This window comes from Zosterops lateralis (assembly GCF_965231275.1).
Source record: "Zosterops lateralis genome assembly, chromosome: 1".
In the NCBI taxonomy this organism is placed as follows: Eukaryota; Metazoa; Chordata; class Aves; order Passeriformes; family Zosteropidae; genus Zosterops; species Zosterops lateralis.
In genome coordinates, this window is record NC_139762.1 from 40,404,823 (window position 1) to 40,416,228 (window position 11,406).

General features: G+C 38.1%; 1 long non-coding RNA gene across 1 annotated transcript; it reads right to left on the bottom strand.

Annotated features, from left to right (window-relative positions):
• Positions 1 to 1,519: 1,519 nt before the first annotated feature.
• Positions 1,520 to 11,257, bottom strand: LOC310920743. Its single transcript, XR_014592030.1, has 3 exons — positions 10,700 to 11,257; positions 5,404 to 5,798; positions 1,520 to 2,869 (listed from the first exon to the last, which is right to left on the bottom strand). It is a non-coding gene; the product is annotated as an uncharacterized lncRNA (long non-coding RNA).
• Positions 11,258 to 11,406: the final 149 nt, after the last annotated feature.

The window sequence follows — 11,406 nt, forward strand, 5'->3', positions numbered from 1 at the left end:
GATCGGATTTTTTGACAAGCTTAGAAAAATGCTTCAGCACACACAACTCCATCAGTGATTTTCATTCTGCTGTGTGAAATGCAAAGGACCTACCTAGTCTAGCCTGTTCCACTCCTTGAATTATTAAGAATGTAAAGTCTCAAAAGGAGAGATTAGTTGGAACACTGCATCTGAGCTAGCAGACAAATCAGAGAATCATTTTAAAGGAAGAGCAATAACTTAAAGGGTTTTCCTTTTGCAAAATGCTTTTCCTAAGGAGTAAAGGGATTGAAAATGGAGCAGCCACTTTTGAGGACTCAATTGTAATCTTCAATTATGCCTCAAGGGAAGGATCAGAAGAATTTCTAGTAAATATTGCTTATTTAGCATAATTTTACTCTGCCAGTTTCTAAGGAACCTATTAAAATAATATCTAAGTGCTGCACAATCATTATGGAAAGTAATGGCATCTGCCTAGCAGGGACAGTAAGTTATGTGTTCCAGCCTTGTTTCCTTGCAGCTGCATGTACCTCTGAGCTGTAGGCTGTGTTATCTTCTACTTCTGGTAAGGTAAAAAGTGTTTCTTGCAGAACCAGAAGGTAACACTTTCAGGGTTATACCTTGTGCTTCAGAATTTTGGGCTTGCTGATTAGAACTGTGATTTTTTTTCTTTTTTTCAAAATCTCAAATTTATATGTAGGACCCTGTAAAATGAATAATGTATGATGAACTGCTGCAATGACTATTGCAAGGCTCAGATAAAACAGGAGTGCATCTGTTCAAAGCTTTTTGCATTGGTAGAGGACCATACTCTATTCAGCAGAAACAGAGCAAGTCCCAAACATTAGTGTACTATGTTTGCATTAGCTCCAGGTGTTTAGTAAATAGGCTGTCCTTAGTGTGGGAAGTGTGCCTTTTGCAACGTGAGCCAAGTAGAAGATAGCAATCTAACTTGAAGGCAGCCAATTCCACATATATTAGAGAGACAGAGGGAGTTTCTTCTTGGCAGTTACTGATCTTTGAATGTGCATGGTCAGACATGTTCAGTCTGTGTCACACTGGAGCAATTTATGAGGAAATGCTGATGCTCCCCCCAAGCATTTTCTTTAGTGTTTGAAATTACTTTGTCCAAGTTGGATTTTATTTAATTCTCATCCCGTACTACGCTAACTGAACAGCATGTTACTGGCTTACTGTTGATGTTGGTTTTATCCCTCATGCTTATATGTATATGCTGAGTGGTTGCATTGCTAGTCATGGAGGATTGTGGGACAAAGTTCTCACGAGACTAAAAGCAGCTGCTTCTGTGGACTGCAGAGGTGAAGGAGTGAAATGAGATTACTCATCACATTTAAAGAGATCCCTGTTAAAACAAACATAGAAGTAGATTTGAGCATGAATCAAATTCAAGTGCCATAACATTTTGATAGAAGGGGAATTACTGCACTAGATGCAATCTGCCCAAATCATGCACTACCACTTCATGTCAAATATTTCACACTTATTGTGTGACATTTTAAATTAATAATCCCCTTGAGATAGTACACACAAAGTCCTATTTCAATTCACTGGAGATTTACTTGTCCTCATAGTTGTAGACCATAACATAAACAGAAGTACCCTACAGGCTTTCAAAACAATGATCTATTTAAAGCAGTTTCACTACTGCTTTTAGTAAGCAAAATATTTATTGTAATACTACTTTGTGTACAATCATTTTAGCAGTAAGACAGCTGTATGTGTGATCTTTAAGTATTTCTATACTTGGTATGTACAAATTTCCCACCTATTCTAAGTTATTTGCTACTTCTAGTTAATTTACTATCTAATAAAACCTTTTTTTTTTCTATGTGGATTTTCTGGATTCAGATTTAAAGGGCCTAAAACTTGACTATTTGTGGAACTATGTACATTTATCTACTCTGTGAACATACTCAGATATAATCACTTAAATCACCAATCACAGCTCTTTTTTTCTGCAAACTACACAGGAAAAAACTGTAATTTAGTACTAAAATATTTATGAAACTAAGTTGATGTCCATGACATTATACATTCCAAATTGTATGTAGTTGTAACGAGGTATAAACAAACATCGCATATTTTATTATTAAATATTTAAACAAACAGTAATTTCCATATTCCCTTGCATTTTAAAATTTCATTGTAATTCATTAACATAATTTTGAAATAATTGATCAAATTATTGAGTAGGATTGTGACAGTACAATATGAAAGTGACCAACATACTTATACTGCATTGATTGTGAATGACCTTCAGGCCACAGTTCCAAAGTATTTAAGAGAAGTCTACCCATGGCTGGATCACCTAATATAAATTTAGACAGGTCATGTGTTCTTACACAGTTGTATCTCAAACACCTTTGTTGAATTAGCAAGGGGCCACATTAGTGGTTTTCTGTGGGTGTTCACTCTCAATGCACTGCCTGACGCCCTCAGCTGAATTGTGCCCAGGACTTACACACCTGATGTATCCACGGCACTTTTGTCAGTAGCTATTCCTGGGACCAGACTGTTCCACAACCAGTCTCTTGAAAAAACACCAGATCATTTCCATCTTAATCCTCCAGGAAAAACGTACCACTTGTGACAATTTGACAGAGGGTTTGGACAGCTTAAACCCTGTTCACCTTCCAATTCCTCCCCTGGTGACTAACCTGTTAAATGCTGTGCTGTTGGCAGAGGTGTGGAAAACTGAAGTGGAGCAGGTTGTCAATGCTACTGCCAGGTTGTTGCTGGGGAAGAGATCCAGCCGAATCCCCAAGGTTAGCTACAGGAACCCCTGGGCTCCATCCTGGACTGCCCATCCCATGGCTGGGACTGCTGCTCTGATCCACATGACTTTCTCCTGGATGGCACCACCTCCTTGCTGCAGGAAAGGCAGGTTGTGTTAGAGATCATCACACTGACTTGCTTGGCCTCTAGTCTGAACTGCACAGTCTCTCACACAGAACAGGGAAGTTGTGTCACTTGTAAATTTTAAATGTTTATCTGTGACTAGAAGTGCTTTAGTATCCAAGCCCGCCCAGTCTCCTCACTGTCAGCTCAGTCTTAAATTGTGACACACTTTCACTGAGTGGCATAAAAAAAGTTGTTGCGACAGCAGAGGCTGGTCATAGAAATTAAATATATTTGTATTGAAGTTCCTTGTGACAAACTCCCTTGTGCAGTGACCACACATAGAAAGAGAAGTTACATGTAGAGGTGAAGCAGGGGAAGCTGAGGTGGCTGTACTGGGAGGAATTCTCAACATGAATAGAATGACTATCCATGCTACAAACATCTGAGTTTTTCAGATGAGCAGGTGGCAGTGGGAAAAGATGCAAATGCCTGGAAGGACAAAACAATGGAAAAAACACAGAATGGAGAAGGTGATATATTTTGAGGTCTGTGCTTTCTTACTGTCCCTCTATCCCAGCCCCTCTGTAAAGGAGCTCTCTCTTTCCAAAGCAGAATTTCTTTTTTGACTAAAACATGCAAGCTTTTTCCTAGTAGTTCACCCAAGACTGTTTGGGCAAGAAAATGTGAGTGGCAGTTCACTTTTATCCAGTAAGACTCTCCTGGCTCATTGAAGGTGCCATTACCAGTGTATTTCTCCTGTCTCCCAGACAGAAATCCATTATAGATTTCGAGTATTAAGACTGCTTCCTAATAGCAGAAGGTCCTGTCTACTCATTCCTGGAATGACAGGAAGGTGAATGAGTTGTTTCTATACAAGGCACCTATGGATATGTTGAATCTGTGGGGAAAAGTGATGACTAATGTAGACAGCAGAGAAGCCCACTATTCTGGGAAATGTCTAAAGAGATGGTACTTTGCTCTCTTGAACTAAATTCAATCACCTCTGACACATTATGTTTTGACTTATTACAAGGAGGAAATAAAAAGGGCAAGTTTTTCTCCACAGCTTCGTTGTATCACCAGTTTTGACTGGAATCAATGACTAGATCAGGGTGTGCATTTGCATTCCCTTTCTCAGAAGGGAGTTGTGTGGTTCTTGTGGTAATCCAAGAAAAGAAAAGTCTCAGGAAAGACTCGAGAGGCAGATGGCTCAACCACCACCAAGGCAGAGCATGTCATTAAAGTGTGGCCAGCGCACCCACAATGTTTATGCAGAGGTCAAAGGCAAAAAGAGAAGGAGGCCACAAATTTTGGAATACTTGAACAAATGGATATCTGAGGCAAAGAGCAACAAAAGAGTTGGGGAATGACCTGTGAGCATCCTTGTGAAAGAGGACTAGAGTAGGCACATATGAGGACATCAGCTAAAAATACACCTGAGCACAGAAAGTGGGGAAAACAAGAAGTAGTAACTAACAAAAAGAAAAGTCAGGGGTAACTATGAAGGGTCCAGTCAGGCAGAGAATACAGAACCACAGACAGAGAGGTTGCATGTACCTCTCCAACAAATTAATGAAGAAACCCTTAAGAGTAAATTCATACTGGCAGCTTGAGTTTATACTGACTTAGTGCTTTGAATTACTAGACCGTGGTGTTTTTGATTTGGTATTAGATGGCCTAAAATTTGAATTACTATTTTATAGCCCACAGCACAGGGAATACACTCACCATGCTCTTCTGACACTTACAAGGCAATTTAGAAAAGGAAGTTTAGACAATACTGTTTTGTAAATACTCTTTTCTAGCTGACTTGTTATTCTTTCCAGTAACCTGTTTACTAATAATTTTCGTTGCTTAAGTGCATTGTTTAAGATTACCTATGTCAGCAGACTATTCTAAGGCTTTGAGAATTAATTTTTCAGAAGACTTTGAGAAAGTAATTACAAAAATAACATGCATATTTCAACTAAAAAAATACAAAGGGTATAGCTAAACAGGTAAAATGTACACAAGACTCAGCCACCCACTTAACCATAAGTATTATCTGAATTTACAACTCTCTAACAATTACTTGTTATAGATCAGCTATTCACCAATTTCTCAGGCAGCCTCATTTGTAACAAGGCTCAGCAGCAGCTGCTCCTATTTATTTCAGCAGGAGTTTTGTAATTCAACAGCTTGGGTGACTGAGCAAGCAGTATTTTAAAATGGTCACTGTTGCTACTTCACGTACTTTTCTATTTTCTTTAGGTATCATTATTATTAAGCAAAGATGATCAGAAATTCATAAAAATTTCTTTGTTATTTCTTTACATCCTTGAACGTATTGGTATTTCTGGGTCTTGAATGTTTCTCTTCCAGATAGCACGCAGCAGTTGTCCTCCATGATTTTTTCAATAGTGGTGTTTCTCCTTAGCATTTTAGTCTTGCTGTATTTATTAGGAGAATGGGTAAATAAAGCACTAAACGCAACACATTAAATATGATTTTATGTTTAGGCTATGGTCTCCTGTTCTATTTTTACCCAACTAACACTGTTTATATTCTCTTTCTACTACATACCTTACATTGCTCCAATCAGCTCTGTAGATTCTTCATGCTCCTTAGTGCACTCCTGTTTTTCTTAGAGAAATGTAAGAACACATTACCTCAATTTTCAGATGGAGTAAAATCATCATTTATTGCCTCTTGCTTAATATCACTATAGCCACTGCTGGTAGAAGTAGTAGAAGTTGCAGTAGCAACAGCTTTCAGTACTGGCCAGGACAATGTGTTTGACTTAGACATCATTTAGCCAGCACTTAGCTGTGCCATATTTTCATTAGAGCCTGGGAATCTCAGTCTAGGTCTTCAGTCCATCATGGTTTCCAAAAGTATCTTTTCATTTCTAAGCACCTCAGAAAGCTGCATCTTGATCACAGCATTTCTTTCTTTGATTTAGCATTCCTGGCTGTCACCTGTGAAGAAGCAAAACAGTCCTTTGAATGACTTTGAATATATGTGCTTTAGTAATTTGTGAATTCACAATTTAAGGTTTTAGAAAGAAGTTTTTCATCTACAGGATGTGTTAAAAGTAACTTGCTTTGATATACACATACCTGTGGGGGTTTTTAACCTAAACAATATGGACACTGTAGTCATCATTATTTTATACATTTCTTTTTGAAATCTACTGTGAATTTAACTTGAAGAACAGTAAAGAAAAATGTTTTTCATCAATGCAGTTCTTTTACAATATTTCTTCATTTCTTGCAAACGATGAAGAAAAGGTACTGTATGTTTCATCTTACTCACAGACCTAAGTGTCAAAAAAGGCAGCACATCTATTTTTGCAACAAATCTGTTAACTGTTATACTATAATCACATTCCTCATTTTTTAAAAATATTTTTGCAAGGAACAACTTACTGATATCCCGCGTTCCTAGATAACAGCTAGAGAGAATATATTTCCTGTACTCTGCCTCATAGTAAGCTCATGCTAAAGTTTTTACCATCATGCTATAGAACTGTAATAACAACTCACCTTCCTTTTCATTTAGTTGGTTTTTACTGAGCTTTGTTATTCCACATATGCTCCTCTGCTGGAAGCTTTTATTGCAGAAAGCCTTTGAAGAGTGGGAAGCTCTGAAGCTCTTGAATTTTATCTGAAAGTAGTGTGGTTCCTTTTACCTTGGTTTTTACTGCTGCTCACATTCTTCTATTTCCAGGTAATAAGTGCAATGAATTCATCAGGTTTTCATGAAAAGGCAATAGACATTACCCAGAAATTTCAACATAGTATCAGTTTCCATCCCATTCAACATTTTCCTTCCTCTAATGTGTCTTAAAATTAAAAAATGGGGTTCACGTATCAATGTATTTTATAGCAGGTTTTGAAACTATTTGACACTAACCATGTCAGAATTCCATTTACTTTGGAACCAGTACTAACTTTAGCTCTTTGGGAAAAGACAAGATATATTATTACAGATTCTTTTATGTTCCTGTACCCTTTGAGACATGTTGGACACGCTACTGAAACACGACATTTTTCTGCTGAGTTCATTTCTCTTGTGATTCATGATAAGAAGTATGGAAGCTCCTTTTTTACTTTACATCTTACAGTTAGTTTATTGAAAAGTCACTTGTTAGTTCTCATGCATGAGAATTCCACTGGTTTGCTAATCTTTTTTTTTCAATTGCTCATTATTTTCTATCATTTCTCCCAAAATATGTTGGACTCAGTTCCCTGGGACATGAGTAATGATGATGAAAGAGCACAGTGGCATAAAGGCTGAAAACACAATGAAATTACTTGAAGTCACAGAATAGCTAAAGTTTAAGAGATCAATTGCATACCTATGGTTCTTTGTAACATTTAATTCTCAAATCATAAAGCTTTCCTCAGCTTTCTAGTCAAATAGTGCATTCTCCCAAATAATTAAAGGTACTAATTTTGAGTTGCTGTGCAGAATTGAAGAGAATTCAGAGCAAACAATGCGTTCTTTCCTGACAGTTGTTGTTGAAGTACAACAGCCAGAGCCACATCAGCTCTTTGATTACAGTAAAGACAGAACACAGTCACAGGCCATAGAGGCAGGCACGTTAACCAACCCACATTAACTATGGGAACATAGCACAAGCTGCAGCACTCACACATAATCTATGGCACATGCTTCAGCTCTGAGTTGCTTCACCAAACCAGCATGACTGCTTTTAGCCACAAAGCCAAACATCTCCTTAGCCAGGCACAGCATGCAGCACTCCCAAGCTGCTCAATACAAGAGACATTCTCCCAACGGAGTGTACATGCAGAACACAGCACTCCCACGCCTCCCTCCAGCTCCTGCTTAATGCTTACATCTGCCCTGCTAATTTATGATCACTTCTCTGTGTTTCACAAACAGGAAGGTTGCATTGCCTGCCATCCCACCCTTGACCTACGCTACTCCCATGCTGCACATGGTGGGACATCCCACCATCCCTGAGGCTGATGCTCCCTCCATAGCTGTTAACTATGCCATAGGCATGGTGGCTTAACAGGTTTTGTAACAGACTAGCAGGGACATGCAAATAAAATAGGTGAAACTACATTTTCAATTCCCTCCAAATGAATTAGCATGTTAGTGGGGTGAACGCTGTGCTTTGCATTTCCACTCCTACTGGTCTTTGCATATTTATAAAAAGCAATAGTTAATCTTTCAAAAAGACATGAAATAAATACATTGTTCTCAATTCAGCATTTGTTTTGGTTATTCTCTGGAGTTAAATTGAATATATAACAGCATTCAAAACCTTACAACAGATACCTGTAGCACAGCTTGCAAACTTAACACATAGTCATTCATCCAGTTCTTTGAATTTCCAAGGCAATTCCTTCAGTTGTTCTTCTGTAATGTTTCTATGAGGTGTGGAGAAAAATTTTCCCATTAAGAAAATTCTGCTTATTTAGTTTGGTCAGGAGCCTCATTGCCCTTTTGAACTATATACATAAACATAGCAAAACACTAGGTTGTAATGTTGGTCCTAAACCCCTTCCCTTAAAATGACTGCTGCTTCACTTTCCCCTGCTTTGTGGGCCCTACAACACCTCCATCACATCTCAGGCTCCTCTGGATGATACTGGGTCTCAAAATGATGAGGCAAGGCCTATGTCACCAGGCCTGCAGCAGGCTACTCTTGGTGGCCAGTAGACCTGCTGGGAACCAGAATGATACTGGGAACATAGGAGGATACCAGTGAGGGACACATTAGAGGAATGATAGGGGCTGAGGCGTCATCTGTCCTACGAACATGCCATGAGGAGTGAAGTGACATATAACACAACACAAAAAACAGGTAGGAAATAAAATTATAAAAGACATGAACAAAATCTTCCAACAATGAAGACTGTGGTACATTTAGAGGACCTCATTCAAGGAACTCCCTCAGCAAACCATATTGTCATCCTCACAGCTTCTCCCACTGCCCACCAGAGAGGGAACAGCAGCTGTTATAAACTAGGGAATACATTGAGACTGTATGGAGTTGAGGTACCAGCCTGTGATATACTAGGGAAGAGAGAAAAGGACAGAATCCAGGGACAGTGCAGAAGCCTCCAGATATCACCCATGAGTCACTGGGAAGTTGCTTTCATCACCACTGCAGATACTGCTTCAAAGTATGAAAACCACTAGTTTAGAAAAAGGGAAATTTGGAAGGGCTTTTAAGAGTGAGGGTTAACCCAGGAGACACCTGGTATCACAGATTTAACAAAGGAATCTTCCAAAAGATGGACAAAACATTTGCTTATGCCTCACTGCAGATACCTCCATCTCATCACTAATACAGGTAATGCTAATATGTAGTGCTAGTCCTGGTTTTCTCATTCTAATGTGTGTTAAACACAAAATCCACTGATCAGTTCTGCTTGTAGTTACTCCTGCTCCACTCAAAAGTAATACTACAACTTTTTCAATAAAATATTCCTCAGTTATGAAATTAACATTCAATCCTTAGAACAGAATAGATTCTAGTTGATTTCCACTGAATTGGTTACCATATGCCAGTAAATCTCACATGTTTAGAAATTAATTATATATATTTTTTTCCACATCCAAAATCTTTCAGCCACTCCTTCACTGGCATGCATGTTGCCCCCACACTTTGTTCACAGATGGACTTTGTATTTTTCACTGAATACTTACAAAAGATTGAATTGTTTCACGATTGGTAATCAGTCCTGCATGTGAAATGAATGAAATCAAAAGCAGAGAAGGTAGAATATATTCTGGCAAGTGATTCTTAGTCTGTTTCCTATCACAGATTTTGTTTCTGTAGGCCAGAAATGCATGTAAATTGCCATGTCTTCAGAAAGTTCTTATGTTGTGTCCAGTTGAAAGCCAGACATATTTCTTCATATATTTCCATCACTCATTCTTTTTTTTTTTTTTATCAATAAACTGGTGTACAAATATGAGTTACTAGCAAGCCTTAAAATGTGAAATAAAACTACAAAATGAAGTTGCAGAGTATATATTTACAGTGCATAGTCAAGAAAAATTGCAATGTCAGTTGCACTGAATATGAACTCTGGGATTTCACTCTTATTAAAAAAAAAAAAAAATTTATATTTTAAAAATACCATTATCAAAGACAGACTTTGAAGTGTAGAAAAAGAATTGATATGACTAATAAGTTGTCAGGGGCTGAGACAACTTATAAAGGCAGATCATGTACAGTCCTGACACTTGGGTAAGAACGTCCTAAGGTTCTGTTTTGAAAGGCTCCATGATGACACAAATTTCTTTCAAAACCATATTTGGTTTGTTAAAAAAAGGGAAACAATTAGCTTTTCTAAACAACCCCCTAAATTATGCAAATTTGACATTTGTTAATTAGCATTGATCTTAATTTTTTTCCATCCTCTAGTGTTAAAATTAAACTGCAGCCTCTTAACACTTCCTGTTTGTATTCCTACATCCTTAGGGTTTTTTTATTTTTTACTTTGAATGTTTTGGTTTAGCATTTGGGGGGAGGGGGGATGGTGAAACAGACTATTTTCTTTTAAACCATTATTGCCATCATCATGGAAATCAGCATACTCAGGCAGAAACTCCAGCCTACACAGCCTAACAAAAGAAAACACAAATCAAAACCAGTTTTGGGCACGCTTCATACTAAACCAAACAAGAGTAGCGCCACAATTCTTAATGCAGTCCAAAACCAGGCACTTCCTTTTCGGCCAATAAAGTTTTACATCCATTTTGCCAGTAGTGAACTTTGCTTTTTAATATGCCATACGTTTCCCTGGCACTTTGGCTAAAAGTGAAAGCTGCTCCAGCCTGTTATTTTGACTTCTGATATAACACAAGCATGGACACACATGCACTCCATTACCTTCCATCCTTCTCTTCACAGTGGTAATAATGCAGAGGCGAGAAGTGAGGCTCTCTCCTTCCATTCTGTACTTGGCTGCTGTTTCCATTTACTCTTAGAGACTGTGACCAATTGTTCCACCTACTTTAGTTCAAGTTTGCTTAAACAGTGCTCTCAGATGTCTTCATTCCCTTACGTCAGCTGGTTTCCTTATGACTGTTCCACGGGGGAGTCTGTATATTGTTATCCAAACTGCTTATCTAAAGTAAGTCCAGCATTTCCTCTTGATTGCAACAGAGATAAGCTGCTACTTGATTTTCAGTGGGGAAAATACATTCCCCCGGGACTTCAGGGATAATACACTATATTACCGAAGCTTCAAGGATACGAAAGAACTCAGCATTATGTAATAAAAGGATCAAGTTAACAGAACATACACTGAAACATCACCATCAGAATGCATAGTGAAACCATCTTTCTCCCAGTTTATAAGACCTCTAACAGGAGATTCAGTCCTTCAAGTCTAAGCAGGTGCTCAATGCCACACTGAAATCTCACATCCTTACAGCTAACATGGACCTAAAGTTCTTGGTTACAACATGTCACTAAACACACTTTTTCAGAAATCAAAGATCCAGATTATTCACTGGAACAAAGGAGGGAATTATCTAAAACAAGTGGTATCCTGTTCTTAATTTTAGAATTATTTCTATAGCTTAAACTAGTAA